The sequence below is a fragment of the Malaclemys terrapin genome, chromosome 1 (assembly GCF_027887155.1).
Source record: "Malaclemys terrapin pileata isolate rMalTer1 chromosome 1, rMalTer1.hap1, whole genome shotgun sequence".
NCBI lineage: Eukaryota > Metazoa > Chordata > Testudines > Emydidae > Malaclemys > Malaclemys terrapin.
The window spans coordinates 301,153,898-301,175,030 of NC_071505.1; the positions used below are offsets into that span (position 1 = coordinate 301,153,898).

Sequence of the window (21,133 nt, forward strand, 5' to 3'; positions counted from 1 at the left end):
CGCCTAGCACGCTGGGCTCCCCTCACTGAATGCCAAGCACCCGCTGGTGGGGAGCGGAGAAGGGGCCCCCTAGGGGGAGCAGGAGTCCGGCGGAGCCCTGGACCCCCCCGCGCGGCTGCGGTGGGCGTGGGCAGCGCCCAGGGGCGGCACCGAGGCAGACGCGCCCCCTGGCCGCGCTCCAGCTCGGCACACTAAGACAGGCTCGGCGGCTCCAGCCTGACTGACGCCGGCCGGGACTGCTGCTGCTGCTGGCCCCTGCCGCAGCCCCGTCCCCGCCGCGGCAGCGAGTGGCTGTGCGAGCCGCAGAGAGACACGCGGGCGAGGCGCGAGCGGCAGGTAAGAGCCTCCTTTCCCCTCCCCACGCGAGCCGGAGACGCGGCGTGGAGCTTCCCCGCGGCCAGGGGTGGCCGAGGCTGCCTGCAAACCTCCCGCGGCTTTGCAAACTTCTCCCTTGGCAGGACTGCCTGCGGCACGTGCACGCCCCGCACCTTGGGAGGAAGGTGCCGAGACTGGCACGTTTGCATGGCAGGAGAGATGGGGAGACTGGGGGGGGACGGGACTGGACCTTTGTCAGTGTCCTGCTGGCCGTGAGCACAGGCGGGAACGCGCTCCCTGCCTGTCTGCCTGTCCCGAAACAGATCAGCTGCAGCAGGGTGTGTGCGCCTGGGGTGGAGGCTGCCGATTCTGCACAGGCATCGCTAGCTGGCCAGGCACTGATTCGGGGCACACTTTCCCGTGCTGACCCAGAAGAAAACGCCCCTCTATCCAGGGCTTTATAATTACAGTCCAGTGGAGGCAATGAAAGAAATGGCCTCTCCCATGGGGTGGTCGCGTGGATCTCTTCCATTTAATTGCTCTGTATTGTACTTACCTTGTAGGCATTTAAAAACAAAGTTAAGAATGTGCTTCTCAAGTGTTTTTAGGCTGCTACGCGGATTGTTTCCTTGTGCTAAAATACTTGATTTTTTCCCCCTCTTTGCTGGCTGTTCCTATGCCAGATATTTGCAAGAGGGAGGGAGGGGGAAAACAGATACAGGAGACAAACTGACGCCAGTATTGTGATCGAAAGGAGGAGCACAAGGAAAAACACTTTTATGGATGGCTAAACGCTGACATGTCTTCCCACTATTATGATTTCTTTCCTTCTCATTTAGCGGAAAAAAACCCACATGGCACATTTTGAAACACTTTTCCCCGTCACATTTCATTTTGTAGTCTAGAAATCTTGCTACTGGAAATACCTGCCAATGAGACATCAGTATTTGTCAAATTTTGTTAACACATTTGTGTAACTAGCATATCAATCTGAATCAGATCAGTGTCTTTTGGACAAGCAATTAGTGCCATTGAGCAGGATTTCCAAAACAATAATCTCAGCTATGGGAAGTCGCCTGATTTTTTTTTTTTGTTTTTTTGTTTTTTTTTTTTGTTTTTTTTTTTAAAGCAAGCCTGGACAGCTGTAAATGGAGGAAATTCATAGTTGGTTCAATTTCTAAATTGTTATATAATATAGTGGGTGACTTCCAGATATGTGTACTTTCAGTCTAAATGTATATGAACTGTTACCAATGGTACTTGCTTTAAAGGATTCTCATTAATGTGAATGAAAATGAAGAATACATGTATAATTAAATGTTTACTCCAGTGGTTCTCAAACTTTTGTACTGGTGACCCCTTTCACATAGCAAGCCTCTGAGTGTGACCCCTCCTTATATATTAAAAACAGTTTTTTTTATATATTTAACACCATTATAAATGCTGGAGGCAAAGTGGAGTTTGGGGTGGAGGCTGACAGCTCGTGACCCCCCTATGTAATAACCTCACAACCCCCTGAGGGATCCTGACCCCCAGTTTGAGAACCCCTGGTTTAGTCTAAATAGATATAAGGAAAAAATAAATTATTGACAAAAAATAGGCAACCTCTCAATGAATGAGTTTTCCCTTAAACTCTTAGAAGTAGGAAATAAGGTACAAATTCTTGGACTGTATTCAGGTTTGGGGTTGTGCAGGAAGGACAGTGCAGATAAGACAAAGATTCAGTACTTTATAAATGAGATGCACGTAAGAACATGCTTATAAATGTTAGGAGCACATTATCTTCTAATCTTCTGTGGTGTAATCTAAAAGAAGTACTGTAAAATTTGTCTGTGAGCACAATGAATCCTCATAGCAACAGCTTGGACAACTGTCATCTCTCAAAGTTCATCCTTTTTATTCAGCCAGACGACTCCCTTCTTTTAGATTTGATAGGTACCAATGCCATTGCTGATCTGCGCTAACATTTGTTGGCTGGTTTCAGAATAGCAGCCCTGTTAATCTGTATCCGTAAAAAGAACAGGAGTACTTGTGGCACCTTAGAGACTAACAAATTTATTTGGGCATAAGCTTTCGATGAAGTGGGCTGTAGTCCACAAAAGCTTATGCTCAAATAAATTTGTTAGTCTCTTAAGGTGCCACAAGTACTCCTGTTCTTTTTATTTGTTGGCTGGTTTGTGTTTGTTTCCTATTTGCTTTTAAAACAGGGAAGTAATTTTTACGACATTTCCTTTGTTATACCAGTTCAAATAAGTATATATCAGCAGAGTTTTTGGTAAATGAAATTTGTTGAGAAATATATATAGCTATATGTTTACTGAGGTCTACAGTGGTTTCAGTTTCTCATCTCTGTCTGGCTTTTCTAGGAGAGGGAGAGGTAAATGTTTTCTTCTTCACTTTATTCCTGACATTTAGAAACACCAGCAGTTTTGCAAAAATGACTAAAATATGGATCTAGTGTATTTTATTACCACTCACTGTGGTAATTAAGGTTGTAAAATTATTAAAGGTACCCAGAGTCTGGGATAGATGCTTTTATTTATGTATAAACTGAAATAAAATACAATGGTGTACATCCTCAGTGCCTTAATACACTCATTTTCACAATGCGCTTGTGTGATAGGTAGGTATCTTATTTTAACATATTTGTCCAAATCCAAGAGACACATACATATATGCCCAAAACATATGTTGAGGATAGAAATATGTTTAGAAGAATCAAATATCACGAAGGTCTGGATGCTGCTCCCATTGGAAATCAGTGGTAGCATTCGCATTGACTTCAGTGGCAACATAATTGGGCCTAAACCCCTGGAATCAGACTAGATACACTCACAATAAAAGATGTCACAAAACATTGGACAGTTAATTCCCCCTCCCCCCTTCTTTTCTTTACAAACTTTCTTCATCTTAACTATCTGCTGTTATCAGTCAGGGAGATAGTGTGTCCAACAATCCTCTCTCTTGAATACTAAACTGTTGTAATTCTAGTGGCCAGGCTAATCCATCTTGATAAAGTTTTATTTTCCCCTTGTTTAATTCTGAGGAGGATAGCTGTTAATTATTAGTGACCTCTAACCAGAGCACTAAGTAGAGTATTACTACTCGTGACAGTAGCTAGCAGCAAATCCAGGATCAGCTGGACTGTGCCTTCTGATTTAAATGACATTAAGAGACTAAAGCTGGCCAAAAGGAAGAAAATGTGCTTTGGAGTAATTTGTCCATTGCAAATAATATAATGTAACAATTACTAATGAGCGTTTGTATAGATTCTGTTTGCTCCAACTATTCTTTGGAAATAAGTGCAGAGGGGGGAAGAAAGCATGGGAAATATTTTAAATTAAAACAATATAGCAAAAAAACCATGTATGCAATTGGTGGTTGTTCCTGACTGTCTGATTTCCTGCTGGCGGTTGGTATAAACAATAATATGAATGTTTATTTGTACATTAGCAGCACAAAATAATAAGTAAATGACAACGAGAGCTTTATGCTGGTTTAGTACTGTCTGAGAGCATTTGGCATAAGAAAAAACTAGAAACAGAATTCAGTTTCATAAAATGACCATTCAAAAAAAATAACCTAACTCATTTTCATTGGCATTTTTTTTGCATCATGTTCAAATAATAAGATTAATATTTATGAAAAGGTGTTTATAATAAAGAATCTGGGACTGCTCCTGAGAATGCAGTGCAAAATCTATTGTTTATTTTTAGTTAACTGAAAATCTTGCAACCTCTACTCAAGAGAGCAATACTAAAGAGTTGCAGGATTGGAACCAAGACTACTAAGATCCTTTCTAGTAAATACATTTGAATTAGAATTAAGCTAATTAACCAGATTTGTGTTGCAGATGCATGTGGCTTTAGACAGATGTGATTTTCACCATTAAAGGTTTCTGCAAGAATTGTTGCAACACCTTATACAAACCAGATATAGACTGTTTCTTTAAGTTCAGAATCAGGATTGCGGCAAAGAGGTGTAACTCTTCCAGGCAGATATATTTTGGGGACTCCTGTGCACCTCAGTAGGCGCACAGATGTAGAATTTTTTTTTGGCTTTTTCTTTCCAACCTAATTTCAAATGCAACACATCTTCACAGAGCTAATCCCCATCATTCTGGTGGTTGACTTTAAGGTTGGGATTGCAAAATTCACCCTATACTGCCCTGCTCCCCCCGCCCCCATTGATTAGGAACACCTTTGTGTATCCTCACTGTTCTCAGAGCAGGAATGCAATTTCTGTATCTTTTCCCACTTTCTCTGTCATTGTCAATAACATCACTATCCTCCCCTCATCCGAACTCTTGGCGACAACTTTGACTTCGCTCTCTTTCCTCAGATCCTCAGCTAAATCTGGTCTCTTTTTTTTTTCTTTCTTTACCGTACTTTCCAAATTCCTCCCTTCCTTTCTTTCACTGCTGCCACAGCATTAGTCCATGCTGCGGCAACTTTCCATCTTTGATACTGCAGCCTCAAGCTCTCCAGCATCCTCATGTCTGCTCCCCATCAGAAACACCACTGCCAAAATCCTGTTCCTTTTCCGCTATGCTTCAGTCATGTCTCCACACAAGTATGCCCTCTGGAATCTCTATACACCAGCTTTCCTTCTTTCTTTCACACTAAATTTAAGCTTCGTACTTTCAGATCTCATATGGGAGCTGTGGTCCATTTAAAAACAAATCAGGATGTTTGTTCAGTTTTAGGCCTCCTTTTCCCCCCCCCCCCCATTCCCAGGTTTCACTGGCAGCAAGAGTAGGTCTATCACCATTAGCTGGTACTCTGTTGTTTGTTCTCTATTGCATTGTACTTGCTTATGCTTCTATTCTGTAAGCAATGAGAGGCGTGGAGCGTGATTTGGTTTACGCTTCTGCAGTGGAGTGTTTGATAACTGTACTGTAGTGTGTAAATAATACTTTTAAATGCAAATGATTGTGCTAGGAAGTCACCAAAATTCAATAAAGTTGAATTGTTTTGGGGGTTTGTTCTTTATTTTGTTTTTTGTTTTGTTTTTTTGCATTTAATTTTCTAGATTGTTTAACTTAACTGTGAAATCCTTAAAATGGTATGAAGCTGCCTGAAATAGAAAATAAGACATTGGCCGACACTTTCACACTTCAGGTGCTTAAATTTAAGCACCTAATGCCACATGTTGTCTCTTATAAAAACACCCTGATTTTTAGAGGGAATGAACTCCAATTGAAGTCATTAGGAAGCGCAGGTGTGCCACTGATGGGGACTATATACGTACCTGGATGGATGGGTGCCCAGCTGTGTTGGTCCTTAGCCATGTTATAATGAAATACTCAAATCCCATATAAAGCCTGAGCTTATCCAGCTGTGTTATGCAGGAGCTAAGTGGAAAATGCCCAGTCCACCTTCAGCAGCCTCTGAGCTGCTGTTACTTGGTCTCTTTGGTGATGGAGTCCTTGCCATTGGTCCTGTTTTACAGAGGCAAATAACTCCACTGCCCGCCTGCGCTCAACACTCCTCCTTGTTACTGGCATATTTGGATCTAATTCCCCACCAGGCAGAGATTGTGGATGCCCCAAAGGGTATCATGGGGTTCCATGCTATAGAGCACTCATTAGTGCAGAGTACTGTGGCTGCTCAAGCAGGCAAGCTTGTATGACAGTCTTATTACATTATCATCTTCCATAGTAATACACAATGAAAGCCATTTAGGAAAAACCTATTTGAATGTGATATGACTTGAGCAACGCTAATGTGATTCAGTGGAAAACTGCTAATATGGGAAGTTGAAATCTCTTCTGTACATAAAAATATATATATAAAAAAACTGAAAAGAAGAAAAAAATCTTTGCATCCTTATACGCACTTTAAACTTTGTGTGCTTAGGAGAAAATGGAGGATGATGGAATTACAGCTACTTTATTTGTATCTGCTGTCGATCAGATTGGAATCACTTCTGAAAGTTCTCTCTTCTGGAATTTAGAAACCTCATCTGTATTTTGTTTTGCATTCAGCTACACCAAACCATGTCTTTGTAAAACACATCACACTGTGTTAACATAATGCTGAACAGATGCTGAAGGGTTTCAAACACCTTTGGTTTCCCCTGATTTCAGGGAAAATTGAAGGCTCTCAGCACCTTGTAGAACCTCACCGAATTGGGCCCAAAATCTCTTCTGTAATAAGGTGGAAAATTTTACACTTATGAAGATATAACATTTGCTTCATCTAGTACCTTTGTTTTTATTGCACAGTATAGATCAAATAGTACATTGTGTTCTAGGGACCTGAGATACTAAATTTTCCACCTAAAATATCCTCCAAATGAAAAGTCCACATTAAGTACAGGATAGATAACAGCTCTTTACATATATCTCCATTACAATATGTTGAACATCTAATTCCGAGCTATTCCTTTTCCTAAAATGGTTGTGTGGGAAAATCTCCAGGAAACCTGTGACTGATCACAAGGATTACAAGATCTGATTAGTATGGAAATACACTAGCTCAGCTCTGACACTGAAATACTTCTGCAGTCTCCTTCTTCCTGTAAGTGTTTGTCCTGATGGCATTTCGATGTGCACCTCGTTTGAGAAGGGCCAGCATTTATTTTAAAAAACATTAACTCTATTTTTCTAATTTTTTCAACCATTTCATTTTTAGAAACAATGTTGGACATTGCTATAACTTAGATGGGAATGCTTGGTATGCAAGGAATTCGGGACTCTGCCTGCCTGTAAAATGGGGATAATATTTCCTTTTTCCCAGTCTTTGTCTGTCTTGTTTATTTAGGTTGTAAACTCTTTGGGGAAGGGACTTTCTCTTATTGTGTGTATCTGTAGTGCCATTCACCAAGGGGTCCTGCTATCATCTGGGGAGTCTAGACACTAATAAATAATAGCAATAATTGGTTAAGCCTCCTCTTTCATTGGTCTCGGGAGGCCACTCCCAACAGTCCTTAATCAAACAAAACTTCCCATTGGCTTCAAATGGAAGTTTTGCCTCAGCAAGGACTGCATGATTGGGCCCTTGTTCTTTATTCTGGTGAAGGTCTAGATCATTGATTGAAATCAATATCTGAGGTTCAGCTGGAGAATTAAGCCCCAGCTATGCATCAAAGGCCCGGTCTACCCTAGAAAACTAGATCAGTTTATGTCAGTCGGGTGTGAAAAATCCAGACCCTTGAGTGGTGTTGTTAAGCTGACCTAAGTCCCCGTGTAGACAACGCTAGGATAATGGAAGAATTCTTCCATCCACCAAGCTACTGCTGCTGGAGGAGGTGGTTTAACTACAGCAACCAGCGAACCCCTTCTGTCGGCGTAGGTAGTGTCTACTTTGAAGTGTGACAGTGGCGCTGCTGTAGCGCTTCAGTGTATACACTACCTATGCTAATGGGAGAGGTCCTCCTGTCACTGTAGTTAATCCACCTCCCCGAGAGGCAGTAGCTAGGTCAATGGGAGAATCTTTCCATCAACCTCATGTTGTTTACAGGAGGGTTAAATTGGCATAGCTATCTCTCCTAGAGGCGTGGATTTTTCACACATCTGAGAGACATAGCTATGCCAATGTAAGTTTTCTTGTAGACCAGCCCTTGGTGAAGCCAAGCTGGCTCATTATGTATAGACATGGACACCAGTTTCCCTAGGAAGGTAATACTTTAATACCCAGAAGGCCAGTACAATCAAAGGGAGATAATTCTGAGTAATTGTGCTACTTATATATCTACTAGGCTGGGACCTGGTGGAATAGGGTGGGCCTGGGTTCCCCTGACCCTGGCCCCGTATGAGGGGCTGGATGTGCACTAACATTTAAGCCAGAAGGCTGAAGTCATAGACTGTTGCTGTTTGCCCCAGTCAGGAGGCTGAGGGCCATTGACTGTTTAAGTGCTTAGCCCCGCCCAGAGAGCCAGCCCCATAGACTATTGTTGTATGCAGAACCCTCCTGCTGGAGACTTGAACTGCTATTCAGCCGACTTATTCAAACTTGGATATGGCATTTACCTTCCCAAAATCTAGAAACCTAAGGGTCCTGTCAGGTTTCAGGATGAGGACGATGGGGCTGTTGCTTTGGGACCTTTCAACCACCCCCAGGTCCAACGTGGCCTGTACCTCCTTTTCCACTATCTCCCATGTTCGTTGCAGCAGGGGCCGAGTGGTCTCTCCGACAATCTTCCCTGCCGTCGTCAATCTCCTGTGCTGCGCAAAGGTGGTCTATCCTGGTCAGGCTATGAAGGTTTTGGGGAACACCTTTAGTAGACTCCTGACCTGCCTTTATTGGTCTTGGGTCAGGTTGTTCCCAATCTGTGGCTCTCCGGAGTCCGTCGGGATGGGGGTCCTAAGTCTTGCTTTGGGACATATGGGGCAATCCAGCAGCCCCTCTCGAATCTGCCATGGGTATAGGAGATTTATATCGTAGACTTGCTGTTTCTTTTTCCTGTCTGGTTGCCAGATCTCATAGGTGACCAGCCCCACCTGGCAGATGACCTCACAGGGCCCTTGCTACCAGTTTTGATTCATCTGAGGGGAGCAGGAGGACGACCCTCTCACCGGGCTTGAAGATTCTCTCCCGGGCTCCCTTGTTATAGGTCTGCTGTTTAGCCTTCTGCGCGCTGTGGAAATATTTCTCTCGCTAAGACCCCCTACTCTCACCAGCTGCTCTCATGGCTGCAAGTCATTGCAGGAAGCCCTGTGATGGGGACGGTACCTGTTCCCAGCTCTCCCACATCCGTGGCCCCTAGGCATACAACAGCTCAAAGGGGGGGGAACTGCATTGATGATTGTCAAGTATCAGGGGGTAGCCGTGTTAGTCTGTATCTACAAAAACAACAAGGAGTCTGGTGGCACCTTAAAGACTAACAGATTTATTTGGGCATAAGCTTTCGTGAGTAAAAACCTCACTTCTTCGGATGCATCCGAAGAAGTGAGGTTTTTACTCACGAAAGCTTATGCCCAAATAAATCTGTTAGTCTTTAAGGTGCCACCAGACTCCTTGTTGTTATTGATGATTGTGGGACCCTCCCAGATGGCCAGTAGTAGAGGTGGGATGAATTGGTCCCAATGTTGGAGGACTTTTGGGGGAAACTTCTGCAACATACGTAGGGCCCTACCAAATTCATGGTCCATTTTTGTAAATTTCATGGTCATAGAATTTTAAAAATCTTGAATTAAATGGTTTCAAATATTTAAATCTTAAATTGCATGGTGTTGTAACAAAGGATGAATATGTATTTAAAAACAGCAAAATATAAACATGTAAAGTTTAGTGAGCATTTCTCAAACTGAGTGTCCCGACCCAAGAGGGGGTTGCAGTATTGTCACCCTCGCTTTTGCGCTGCCTTCTGAGCTGGGCAGCCGGAGAACAGCTGTCCGGCCGCCCAGCTCTGAAGGCAGTGCAGAAGTAAGGGGGACAATACCGCAACCCCTCTACAACAGTTTTGCAGTCCCTTTTGGGTCAGGATCCTCAGTTTGACAAACACTCTACTTTTGTATACTTTTACCCTATAGTATAGATAAAAGTACACAAAAGACCAGATTTCATGGTCTGTGACATATTTTTCACAGCCATGAATTTGGTAGTGCCCTACTCGTGGCCAAGTGTCCCCTGGTGTGGACGTCATGGTCAAGTTGCAGAATGGCTTGTTGGTGGCACCGGGGCACCACCAACTGATTCCGGGTTTCTTGCATCTGGGGGTTGTGGTCAATGTGGTATAGGCGTCACCAGTTATCTCGAATTGGGGGTACTGTGCTGCCCAGCAGGGTTCCGTGACTCTCCCATTGATGCTGACTGCTCATAGGTTCGACTAAGTATGAGGGTCTTCCTGATCTTGGCCAAAACCTGCCCCCAAATTTGACAACTTGGGGAGGGATAGCTCAGTGGTTTGAGCATTTGGCCTGCTAAACCCAGGGTTGTGAGTCCAATCCTTTAGGGGGCCACTTAGGGATCTGGGGCAAAATCAGTACTTGGTCCTGCTAGTGAAGGCAGGTGGCTGGACTCGGTGACCTTTCGGGGTCCTTTCCAGTTCTATGAGATAGGTATATCTCCATATATTATAACTCTTCATCACAGGGTTGCACGGGGTGTTTCCCTTGTCAGCAGTGTCAAGCTCACTATCTTGACATTCCCGGACACTCAGGTCGGGTCACTGGGCATCTCCCTTCAAGGAGGTCTCCCTCAAACGCCAATTCTTGATGATTGGACTTGGGATTTGCGGTGCATGGGACCTCCATGATTCACCCCCAGTCGCAGCCAAGGATGACTGGATATGCCAGCTTCAAGGCCAGAGCCTGTCATGGTCCTAGTTTCACTGTTTACCATCCTGGTGACTTGAGCAGTGGGATAGGGCTTCACATCCCTCTGAATGCACTGGAGGCAGATGATCCCTTCTTGTGGGCCTGGGGGTCCTAATGAGGTCTTGGCGGATGAGGGTCTACCCAGACCCCAAGTCTGAGTGCGGAGACCTGCACCCCTCCAACCTCCACCGGGATCATCAGCTTGCCGGAGGGTTGTTTATGGACTCTAGCTTCCCCGGTCAAGACCTGTCCGAAGATACAGCCCATTATTGGATGTTCCCGGCGGAGGTGGCCGAAATGGCCACAGGTGAAACATGGGCCAATTTCAGGGCACCTGGGCCTGTCCTCGGGTTTTGTCGAGCAGGTCTGCTCGCCTGGGGTTTGGGATTTCCTCACTATGTCCGAGGGCATGGTGGTTCACCTAGATGCTCTAGGTGATCATTGGGGGTTGGCGAAGTCTCGTCTGTTGCAGCATTTTGGGCCGGGGCTGGGGCTGTTCACTGGCTTTGGGTCCTCTCTTCTCTTGATAGCGAAGTCATTAGGGTGGAGGCACAAGCTCCGGGGTTGACAGGGATCTCACGGCCAAAAAATTCTTCATGAGGGTGACTGCCTCATTCAGGGTCGCTGGCCGGTGGCAAAGGATCCATATGCTTCCTTGTGGTGGGAGGATGTGCACAAATTGTTCCAGCACCACCTGTCGGGGACCTTGGCCCTGGTATGCCAGTCAGGCCTTGTCTACGCTAAAGGGAAAAGTCAATCTAAGCTATGCAATTTGAGTTACGTGAATAGCGTAACTCAACTCGATGTTGCTTAGATCTACTTATCACGGGGTCCACACTACGCGACGTTGATGGGAGACGCTCTCCCGTCGACTCCCCTTACTCTTCTCGATCAGGTGGAGTACAGGAGTCAATGGGAGAGCGATTGGCGGTCGATTTAGCGGATCTTCATTAGACCCGCAAAATCGATGGCTGATGCGTCGATCGTCACAGCGTTGATCTTCCTGTAAGTGTAGACAAGCCCTCAGATTGTAACCACCACCAACGTGCATCCGTGAGCTGCTGTGCAACCATCCTCAGCCTGGCCCCGGGTGGGTACGTCTTTCTGCACAGTTGTCGCTGATACGTCTTGGGTGTGATGTCGAGGGCATCACTTTTCAGGCACCCATAGTCTTGGGCGTCAGCCACTAGGAGTCCGTGGTACACAGCTTAGGCTGGGCCCCATTAGGTATGGAGCCAAAAGGGTGGCCCACTGCTCAAGGGACCAGTTGGCTTCTGAAGTGGCCCACTCAAACATGACAAGAAAGGCCTCCAGATTGTTGTTGGGGCCCATCTTAGCCAGGCATACAGGCACTGCGGGGCCAGTCTGAGTCGCTTCTCCACCAGGGTTAGGGGCAAGAGGTGTCGGTAGTAGGGTAGTGAGCTGCTGCAGGCATTGCTGCTCCTCCTGGTGCTGGGCCCCCAACTCTGTTGTTGGTGCTGACTGCCCAGCTGTTGAAGGAGCCGTTGCTGGCTTTCCACGAGTCCATCACAGTGGGGTCTCTTTCTGTCCCCCTTCTGTGGGGTGGTCTCTGGTTAGCCCTTGGCTCAACCCCTTGACTCAGGGGTGGGATGATGCCTGAGTTCTTCACCACCTTGTTCTTCCCTCTCGGGGTCAAGGGTACTGCCTTCTGGTGGTATCGGGAAGTCCGCACGCCTACCGGATGTACGTCAGGTGGTCTGACCCGACCATGCAAGTTGGCCGAATAGCAGTTCAGGTCTCCAGAAGGAGGGTTCAGCACACCCCAATGAGCCAGTAGTCCTGTTCTCCTGGCCAGGGTGAACAGTAGTCTATGGGTCTAGCCCATGCCTAGAGGGCTAAGTACTTAAACAGTCTATGGCCCTCAGCCTCCTGACGGGGGCAAACAGCAACAGTCTGACTTCAGCCTTCTGGCCTAAAGCTTAGTGTGTGTCCAGGACCGCATACCAGACTGGGGACAGAGGCTAAGGGGACCTACTCCACCAGGTCCCAGCCCCGGGCCCTAGGAGGAGTGGGCGATCCTGCCACAGGGAAACATGCCGTTGCTGCCTCACATCCCGGCAGTGCAACTGGACCAACCTCTTGTTTCTCGGGGTTACTTCCTACTGGTTCTGGCTGGTGCTGCTCTGTCGCTGCTGAGCTCTGGCTCTCAGATTTACAGTCAGGCGACCCTTACTCCGGTGTCTTCTCAGGGTCTTTTGTCTCCTGGGGCAGTGGGTAGACCTTCTTCCCCACGACTTTCTTCCTGGATTCTGCTGAGGGCTCAGCTCTCTGGGAGGGACCGTCTGCCTCCTTCTCCAGTCTGGCCCCAACTGAGCTTCAGAGCCCTACTCTTATACTTCCTGTCCTGCCTGTGCACTTCCTGCAAGAGGGGCGGGGCAGAGTTAGCTACTCCCACCATGGGGAGTTAACCCCATCCGTAGTGAAGGGAGGCCACTCTGCCTCACTACGGGTCCATAGTGATTTTCTTGCTTTGCTCCTCCCATCACAGCAGTAAACTGTAAGATCAGAGCAATATCCATCTCAGATGAAGACAATTGATACTTACTTTGGGCCTGATCCTGGAAGCTCTGTATCTGAAGCTACTATTGATTACAGTGGGGTTTGGAAGGGCTGCAGGTTGGGCCCTGTTTCTGTGAATCAGCAGTAAGTGGATGGAAAGACTTTAAAGAATGACAGGATTCGGCAGAATGCCATGTAAAGAAATCTGAAAGGCCCAGAATTCCTCTCGAGTCTTTGTGCAGAGAGAGGCGATTTGACCCCAGTGGACATAACAGAGGGTTGAGTCCGGAAGCCCCCATGGGTGCTGTGAGTCCTACACAGATGTCGGGAATCTATTGGAGGCACAGAGATGTCTTCATGAATGCTGAGTGCTTCCATACTGGCTCAAGGGCTCTTTGCTGCCCCAGCCTGAAGCTGCCCTGAGACTCTCACCCCCTTTAAGGTTCCATGGTGAAAGGAGCTGTGTAAGACAGTTAATTTAGCCTTATTATCTATCTTGTGGATTCTTTGCTAGATTGGGAGAACCTGCCGCCTCCTCCTCACTCACAGATGCCAGCCCCTAAAAGGTATGTTTATGTTGAAATAAAACCCCGCAACACTATTGTATTGTTCAGGCCCAGGCTGGAGCCCAGGCTCTGAGACCCACCCCCTTCGTGCATTTTCAGAGCTTGCACTCCAGCCCGAGCCCAAACATCTCCGTTGCAGTTTTTAGCCCCATACCCCAAACCCCACGAGCCCGAGTCAGCTGACTTGGGCCAGCTGCAGCCATGCTGCGGGTCTTTTATTGCAGTATAGACGTACCCTAAGAAGGCCCTGCAGGGTCCGAGCTAAGAGGTCTGGTGCTGTAGAAGCAGCTGATTCTCTTTCCATCGGGCATGGGGAGTCACTAGCAGTACCATACAGCTGAAGTAGTTTGAGAATCATGGGTAAGAGGTCCAGGACTGATTGCAGTGCTCAGGGAGAAAGGAGTGAAGATCTCTCTCATTACACTACATGTCATTCAAAGGTGAGTGAGTGAGAGAATTCTTTAAGAGTAAAATTTCTGGGGTAAAATCCTGACCGTATTGAATTCAGTAGCAAAACCCGCATTGCTTTCAGTAGGGCAAGGATTTCACCCCAGGTGCTTTGCTAGTATTTGCATGTGACAAAAAGACAAGGTTTAGAATTACCATTATCAAAAATCCTTCTCCCAAGTCACAGTTAGTATAAACAAGTTAAAGCTAGATTAAAGGGTATACGTGTTCAGACACGTTCGGCAGGGTTTAGAAATTGTAAATGACAAAGGAGGGTGGGGCCTAGTGTTCAGCTGTGTAGATAGTCTGAAATTGAAATTCACAGGCTTCAAAATACAGGCCACTTAAAAATAAACTCTGTATATGGGTCATTGAATTCCCTTCAGTTGCAGGCCTCCTTTCATCTTCATGCTTAATCTGCAGCTGCAATAAGATTCTTCCATCTTACCTCAGTTTTTCCTTCCCTTCAGCTTTTTTCCTCCTGTCCTGTCTGCTTGCCTGGTTTCCCTTTCTTCCCTTTCAAAATGGTTTCTCTGTGTTCCTCACCCCCTCAACTTTAGTTCCATGCCTCTCAACTGTACCTTGTTATGGGAGTTAGTGTAGCCTAGTGGATACAGCACTGGACTTATACTCAGGGACCTGGATTCTGTTCCCAGTTCTGCCATTGATCTCAGTTCACCTCTCTGCCTCAATTTTCCATCTGTACAATAGAGCTAGAGCTAATGATACTGATGTCCTGCTTTCTTTGAGACCTACTGATGAAAAATATTATATAAGAGCTAGTTTTGATAAAGCATTGTACTCATTTTAGACCCAAATGTATATGACTTTACCACACTTTCATATTTTAAAAATTGTTTTTCTGTCCTTTGCTGCTGTGTGAAAGACCTGCACAAAGAAATGACTGCAATGAAACAGAATATACACAAAGTGATTTCAAAGGCACACATTTAGAAAAACCTCTGGGGGGAAAAAACTCTTTCCCTATGATCTCTTTTAGTTACAGTAATCTGAGGTGTTAGCTGTAACAGTAATATGTAAGAAATGTACAGATAGTATCGCTTTAAACACACAGTCTTTTATGTTGGAGATATTTTCTCTGCAGATGGTTTCTTTTCCATTTGATTCTTGTAGCGGTTTAGTTGCTGTCCTATAGATTCACCCTTTCCCAGTGTCTAGCAATATGTGATCCCAAAGCACTGCACAGTGTATGTCTAGACAGCCCTCTGAGAATATCTACTCTGTGCACATATTTAGCTGTTTCAGTGACACCGAGACTGATGACAGCAGTCTTTTTCTGGTACCCAGGCTGCTTGTGAGTCAGTCGGTTGGGTGTACAGTGAGAGCAAGACAATCTAACACTGTGTCCTGGATGGATGTGTAGTAGGGTGCAGTTCTTACTGTAGATATGTATGTATACAGCATTAGGCAAACCTGGCTTCTGCTCTCTACACAGTAGCTTGTAGCCATGTCCTGTTTCCTTTAACACCAGTGGAACTTTTCCCATTGACTTCAACAAGAGCAGGATTATACCTGTTCGGTGAAATCCACCCCTGTGTAGAAGATCAGCACAAGGTCTATGCACCACGAAAGTCCTCAAAATTGGATTTAAATGGGTCATAAGTGATGCATAAGCCTTGTGCGAGTCCTCTGTCCAGGAATAAGTTCCATTGGCTGCACCATTTTTTCGGTGGGCGCTACTTGAATTTTCTGAGACTCCCAAGATCCGTTCCTGAATGCAGGGCTCTACCATGCCAGGGATGTGTGCTCCTACTGGACAAACTGATGCAGCTTCCATTAACTTACTAGATACCTTTTCACTGACTTCATAGGGAGTTGGATCAGGTCACAAAACAGCAAGCGTATGATGGCTCTGTATCCTCTGCAGTCCTCTTCTCTTAGTATCCGGCTCCCTAGCAGCATGGCTTCAATAGATCCGCACTGCCAGGGTATTCTGTAGCCTGCAGCAGCCCTTGGATCCCTCTTAAAGGGTCTTCCTATCACAGAAGGAGTCAGTGGAAGAGTAAGATGGCTTCATGCTGTCTTACCCTTCCATCCTGAGCTCTGTGGAAAGTGAGGTATGCTAGGGAAGTAACTATTGACTGAATGATGCAAGGCATTCACACGAATATTGCATGTGCTATCACCACAAAGCTTGAAATTCAGAAACAGTGAGACCAGAACTAGTGGTAACACCGGATCTCAAATGGCAAAGCTCATGACTTTGTAAAACTGTAGAGTTTGATCATCAGAGTTGAGACACGCTTTTCCCATGGACTCAAATCATTCGCATAGGAAAACATGTCAGACCATCAATGCTGGAAACACGTCCGACTCAAGCATTGCTTACAGCATTTTAGAACTGCAGGCACCCCCTACCAGTGCTGCAGGCACCCCCTACCAGGATAAGTTGCTCGATACGAGATGCTAATCTCTTAAACGAATGTGGTCCTAAAAGATTGTTTAAATTAAATTAAGTGGTGAATTACCATATTTCTGTCTTTACAGCACTAGAGCAGAGAGGCTGCCTAAGTATTTCCTAATGGAACATTTAGGCACAGGAACAAATGGTTTCGTCTGTTGAGCAGCCTGCAGTATTCTGTAATCTAATAGCTCTGAAGTAGGCTATTCTGATGTTAATGTTAGTCAATAGCAGTATAGGATATGTATATCTAAAAGCAGCATTTAATACCATTTATACTTCGTATGATCATTTAGATTTTTTAAAAATTCTTGTTTTAAGAGAGAAATGAAGGAGCATGAAAGGAAATTGTGCAATATAGCCTTATCTTAGACTTCATCACATGGTCTGCAGAGCACTGCTTTTGCTTTTATACATGTACCCTTGGCTTCTCTCCCACTAACAACAATAGTGTTCAGACTCATGCTGAGGTCACTGTTGAATTATTTAATTTGACTGGAAGAGATTAATGTGTTTATTTAAAACCTTGCTCAAAATGGAAAAAAATCTCAGAACAATATTCTTACCTATGTAAGTTTGTATTCCGCGTATGCTTTCAGATCTGCTAATTGTAAAATTACATTACCTTATCAAGAACAGTTGTTTACATACATTAACGCCTGGGGACACCCCTCAGATAAAAAATGTGCCCCATTTTCCCCAGCAGCCTATAGCAGGTACTTACAACCGTACTGATACAGCAGGATTTAGTCATTGGCTCTCTAGGTTCCCCATTCCTACTGTTGGCCCTGATCCACTAGTCATCATCAGGGCTCCTTCCTATTCAGGTTTTTGTTTTCTCTCATGAGGCTGGAATTTGGAGCAGCCCAAACTCAATAGCTGTGTGCAGAGTAGAGTCTGGATATCTGACAACTGGGTCAGACCAAAGGTCTGTCTAGCCCAGTATCCTGTCTTCTGACAGTAGCCACTGCCAGGTGCCCCAGAGGGAATGAACAGAGCAGGGCAATTATCAAGTAATCCATCCCCTGTTGTCTAGACCCAGCACCTGGCAAAGGCTTAGGGATACCCAGAGCATGGGGTTGCATCCCTGACCATCTTGACTAATAGACCTATCTATCTACCACTGATAGACCTATCCTCCATGAACTTATCTAATTCTTTTTTGAATCCAGTTATAGTTTTGGACTTCACAACATCCCCTGGCAACAGGTTGACTGTGCATGGCGTGAAGAAATACCGTATATACTTGTTCATAAGCTGAACTTTTTTTTAGTAAAAAAGGGAAGCATCAGAGAAGGGGGTCAGCTTATGAACGGGTATAGAGAGGGAAAGGTGGGACACAGCCCCTCCCCCCAACATAGGGGGCAAGGAGAGGCAGCACAGCCAGCAGAGTCAGAAGGGAAGAGGTGGGGCCAGAGTCTCTCCGCTTCTGGCCACGCTGCTCTCCCCCTAGCCGCCAAAGCAGCTGCAGCTCTGGGGTTGGCAGGCTGCAGCCGCGCCGCCCGGCTTGCAGGAGCAGCTCCAGCCAGACCAGAGACAACCTCCCCTGGCCTGCCCCAGCTAAGGTGGAAAGGGATGATTGGGGATAGTGTGGGGTCCCAGGCTAGGGGTGGGGGCATATGGGGGATGGTCACAGGGGTTACTCCCCTGACCCCCAGCTTCTCCCCCCCAAATTTCCCCACCAGTTGCTGTCCTGGCCCATCAGGCTAAGCCTCTGGCGCGCCGGGACACTTCGTTTACTTAGGTTTACCTCCGTGCCTGTGGATGCTCGAGGTAAACAAACCATCTCAGCCTGCCAGCGGCTTATCCTGATGGCCCGGGAGCCAAAGCTTGCCGACCCCTGAATTATAGGGTCGGTTTATAAATGGGTAATAAAAAATTTCCATTTTTATTTATCCATCTTGTGTGGGGGCTGGCTTATAAACGAACCAACTTATGGTCGAGTATATACGGTACTTTCTTTTGTTTGTTTTAAACTTGCCTCTTCATTTCATTGAGTGACCTCTAGTTCTTTTGTTATGTGAAGGGATAAATAAGACACTTTTTCTCCACATCATTCATGATTTTATAGACCTCTATTATTCCCCCCCTTTAGTCATCTCTTTTCCAAGCTGAACAGTTCAACGCTTTTTAATCTCTCCTCATATGGAAACTCTTCCGTACCCTGATAATTTTTGTTGCCTTTCTCTGTACCTTTTCCATTTCTAATATTTGCTTTTTTGAGATAGGGTGACAGGGTGCTGGAACAATTTGTATAGTGGGGCTGCTGAGAGCCATTGAACCAAACTGTAAACCCTGTATATGATGGAAACCACTTCAAGCTGCCACATCCCCAATGCTCCTTGTTCCAGCACCTATGTGGGGTGACCAGAACTGCATGCAGTATTCAAGGTGTGGAGGTACCATTGATTTATATGGTGGCATTATGATTACTGACTTATCACCTATTCCTTTCCTAATGGTTCCTAGAGAGACAAGGTAGTTGAGTTAATATATTTTATTGGACCAACCTATGTTGGTGAGAGAGACAAGCTTCTGAGCTACACAGAGCTCTTCTGATATTAACTCACTCATCTTTTCTCTCTAATGTCCTGGGACTGACATGGCTACCACACTGCATACAACCAACATTGTTCCTAACATTGTTCGCTTTTTTTGATTGCTGCTGCACATTGAATGGATGTTTTCAGGAACTAACCACTCAAGAAAGAAATCTTGGGAGTCATTGTGGAAACAGCTAATTTAGACCGCATCATTTTGTATGTATAGTTGAGATTGTTTTCCAATATGCATTACTTTACATTTATCAGCACTGAATTTTATCTGCCAGTTTGTTGACCAGGTTTGTGAGATCCCTTTGTAACTCTTCACAGACTACTTTGGACTTAACTATCTTGACAAATTTTGTATTATCTGCAAACTTTGCCACCTCACTGTTTACCCCTTTTTCCAAATCATTTATGAATATGTTGAACAGCACTGATCCCAGTATAGATCCTTAGGGGATACTGCTGGTTCCACTGACCATGTATTCCTACTCTGTTTCCTATCTTTTATCAGTTACTGATCTATACTGACATTCCCTCTTATTTCATGACTGCGTTCTTTGCTTAAGAGCCTTTCATGAGGGACTTTGTCAGAGGCTTTCTGAAAGTCCAATACACTATATCCTCTGGATCACCCTAGTGCCTATGTTTGTTGACTTCCCTCAAAGAATTCTAATAGATTGGTAAGGCATGATTTCTCTTTACAAAAGCTGTCTTGACTCTTCTCCAATAAATCATATTCATTTATGTTTCGGATAATTCTGTACTTCGCTATCATTTCAACCAATTTTCCTGGTACTGATTTTAGGGTTATCAGCATGTAATTGCCAGAATTGCCCCTAGAGCCTTTTTTTAAGCATCGGCATCACATGAAGCTGATTTAAGTGATAGGTTATATACCATACTAAGTAGTTCTGTAATGTTATACTTGAGTTTCTTCTGGTCCTGGAAACTTATTAGTGTTTAATTTATCAATTTGTTCCAAAACCTCCTTTATTGACACCTCAATCTGGGACAGTTCCTCAGATTTGTCACCTAAAACAAATGGTTCAGGTGTGGGAATCTTCCTCTCATCCTCTGTGGTGAAAACTGATGCAAAGTATTCATTTAGTTTCTCTACAATGGCATTGTCTTCCTTGAGTGCTCCTTTAGCACCTTGATCGTCCAGTGGCCCCACGGATTGTTTGGCAGGCTTCCTGCTTCTGATGTACTTAAAAAATTTACTATTAGTTTTTGTGTCTTTTGCTAATTGTTCTTCAAATTCTTATTTGGCCTGCCTAATTTTACTTTTACACTTGACTTGAGAGTTTATGCTCCTTTCTGTTTTCCTCCCGTAATATTTGACTTCCAGTTTTTAAAGGATGCTTTGTTGCCTTTAATCGCCACTTTTTACTCTGGTTTTTAGCTATGGTGGCATTTTTTGGGGTCTTTTTTTACTTTTTTTTTTAATTTGGGGGGTATATTTAGTTTGAACCTCTATTATGGTGTTTAAAAAAAAATCCATGCAGCTTGCAGGCATTTCACTCTTGTGACTGTACCTTTTTAATTTCTGTTTCAACTAGCTTCCTTATTTTTCAGTAGTCCCCCTTTCTGAAGTTAAACATTACTGTGCTGGTCTCCTTTGGTATTTCTCTCTCCCCCCGACCCCGAATGTTAAATTTAATTATATGACAGTTGCTATTATCGAGTGGTTCAGCTATATTTACCTTCTTGGGCCAGATCCTGTGCTCTACTTAAGACTAAATCAAGAATTGCCTCTCCCCTTGTGGGTTCCAAGACTAGCTGCTCCAAGAAGCAGTCATTTAAGGTGTCTAGAAACTTTCTCTCTGCATCCCCTCCTGAGGTGACAATATGGAGATAGTTGAAATCCCCCATTATTATTGAGTTCTCTATTTTTATATCCTCTCTAGCCTCCCCAGGCATTTCACACTCACCATCGCCAGCCTGGTCAGGTCATCAGTAGTATATTCCTACTTCTGTACTCTTCAAGCATGGAATTTCTATCCAGAGAAATTCTATGGTACAGTTTGATTCATTTAAGATTTTTAGTATATTT

General features: G+C 44.9%; 1 protein-coding gene across 2 annotated transcripts in view; it reads left to right on the forward strand.

Annotated features, from left to right (window-relative positions):
• Window positions 1–226: 226 nt before the first annotated feature.
• SMAD9 (SMAD family member 9) overlaps window positions 227–21,133 on the forward strand; it is a 63,066-nt gene continuing 42,159 nt past the window's right edge. For both annotated transcript variants that reach the window (XM_054015276.1, XM_054015278.1), the window contains exon 1: window positions 227–336. The gene's annotated coding sequence lies outside the window, so the exon portion shown is untranslated. The remainder of the gene's footprint in view (window positions 337–21,133) is intronic.